Genomic DNA, 2,500 nt, shown 5'->3' on the forward strand with positions numbered 1-2,500 from the left:
TTGCCAACAGTGTTTAAATAACGGGCGAGGGAACTTTATGGCGCTCAACCTAAACGATGAGATTAGGCACATTGCCGAGCGTCATGCAGACAAGGAGATAGCGTATGTCTGCATGAATTGTGATAAGCGATATCAAAGGAAACATGCGGCCTTATGCCACGTACCAAAATGCACTGGCCCGGTGCAGACTCCGCCCAGTTGGGAGGTGTGTGCGGAATGCAACAGAGCTTTTAAAACAAAGTCCGGCCTCTCTCAACATGAAAGGCACGATCATCCGGACATCAGAAACGCGGCCCGAGCAGGCGGGCCCGCGCCGAAAGCACATACCTCCCGAAAAGGGAAAGTATTTACAGAAGAAGAGGAGAACCGGATGTTGGATTTGGAGGTCCGATTCAGAGGAGAGAGGAACGTTGCTAGTCTTATGACGGAGTTTCTACCAGGTAAAACTGGGAAACAGATCAGAGACAAGAGAGCGACAACAACGTACAAGAAGAGAAGGGACGTGATCCTGGCTCAATTAGAAGAGATTGAGGAAGAACAAGAGATGGAGGAAGCGGAGCAGGAAATTATAATGATAGATGTGTCCGAGGAGGGTGATGAATTGCCTGCCCCTCCCGGAGATCCGCCACATCCAAACGCGGAGGATTTGTCCCGCAACGAGACCGACAAGGCGGTGCAGAGTGGAGATGGAGCGGATAAGGGAAGTATTGATGTGCCCGTGGAAGGTGATGAGTTGACTGTCCCTCCCGGGGATCCGCCACATCCAAACGCGGAAGAGCGGGCCCGCAACGGCACCGACACGGCGGTGCCGAACATAGCGGAAGCCTCGGACTCGCTCGCAGAAGCTATCTGGAGAGAGGGAATAGCGACAAAAGTACTGCAAGGTGAAACCCCTGAAGCAATTCCAACCGAGATGGCGGCTTGCGTCCAGCTGCTCAAAGGCGTACTAGAGAGTATTGCCTGTAACGGAAGCATTATGCCAACAAGGCAAGAATTGGACAGGGTGGACATAGCAGTAAGCGAGGTGCTGCATGGCTGCAGCGAGATTAAGAAGGGTAAAAGGAAAGTGCGTGGAAAGACCAAAAGCAAAAGCAAAAAACAGTTCAAATACGCAAGAACTCAGGAGTTGTACAGGCAAAATCCAGGTCTACTAGTCAAATATGTAAGGGAAAAGATAGACTGGACTGAGGAATCAAAAGTCGACCTCAACACAACCAATATACAATGCCTGTACAACTCACTATGGGGCACCAAGCCACAAATAAACCTCCCTGATTTTGAGGAGGTCGAGCCAAAGCTGGCGGTCGAGGATGTCTTTACCCTGATCTCGTATAAAGAAATAAGAGACAGGATAAATCGGACAAAGACCAATGTGGCACCAGGACCGGACGGCCTAACAAAAACTGATGTTAGCCGCGCTGCGGTCATAGAAATTCTTCGGCTCTGGTATAACATAATTATGGTCCGTGCATATCAACCAGATGCCTGGAGAACAAATAGAACCACGCTGTTGCCCAAAGAGGGGCAAGATAAGAACCAGGTCACGAACTATCGACCTATAACGATCAGTTCGATTCTGGCTCGACTATATTGGGGAATAATCGACCAGAAACTGAGAAGGTGCATCTCAATGACACCTCGTCAAAAAGGCTTCACATCAGAAGCGGGATGTTTTAATAACGTGCATATTTTCAGCGAGCTGCTCAGGCACTCCAAAACATCAGAAGGTGTGGTCGCAGTGCAATTGGACGTCTCCAAAGCATTTGACACGATCCCACACGAGGCTATTGGGGTCGCTCTGCGAAAGAAGGGGCTGCCCGAGTTAGTGGTGCGACTCGTGGTGGACTCCTACAAAAAGGTGCGCACAGTAATAAAGAATAAGGAGGATATGATCGAGATTAAACTCCAGCGCGGGGTCAAGCAGGGGGACCCCCTATCGCCATTACTATTCAACTTGGTAATGGAACCTATGTTACTAGCGCTGGAAGGTCAACCGGGCTACAAAATTGGAGATGAGGCAGGCATCTCGGTACTGGCTTTTGCCGACGACTTAATTCTAACGGCAAAAACAACACCACAAGCCAGCCATCTGCTAGGATTGGCGGAAGGATACCTAAAGGCTCTAGGTATGAGCATTGCAGCTAAGAAGTGCGCAGCCTTCCGCATTACTATTACTAAAGACTCCTGGTACCTAGCAGATCCCGGTTTGACTCTATTAAGTGGAGACGGTATCCCATATGCGGATGCGGGTACCACACTAAAATACCTTGGGATAAGAATATCTCCTTGGGCTGGTATTGATATTAAGGGCCTAAAGGACGACCTCTGCTCAGCGATCCAGGGAATTAAAAAGCTGGCGCTGAAACCTCACCAAAAAGTAAATCTGATCTCCACATACCTGGTCCCGCACTACCTGTATCAGCTGGTGCTGACAGTACCGCCAGTAACCTATCTTAGGCAACTGGACCAGGAGCTACGGGTAGTGGTTAAAGATATTTAC

At 49.5% G+C, this 2,500-nt stretch overlaps 1 pseudogene; it reads left to right on the forward strand.

Moving 5' to 3' along the window:
* The window catches only part of LOC145948443 (large subunit ribosomal RNA), a 9,206-nt pseudogene that overhangs the window by 3,783 nt on the left and 2,923 nt on the right, over window positions 1-2,500 (forward strand).

This window comes from Prenolepis imparis, unplaced genomic scaffold, assembly GCF_030444845.1.
Source record: "Prenolepis imparis isolate NDT839.2.m4 unplaced genomic scaffold, iyPreImpa1.0 SCAF_394, whole genome shotgun sequence".
NCBI classification, from domain to species: domain Eukaryota; kingdom Metazoa; phylum Arthropoda; class Insecta; order Hymenoptera; family Formicidae; genus Prenolepis; species Prenolepis imparis.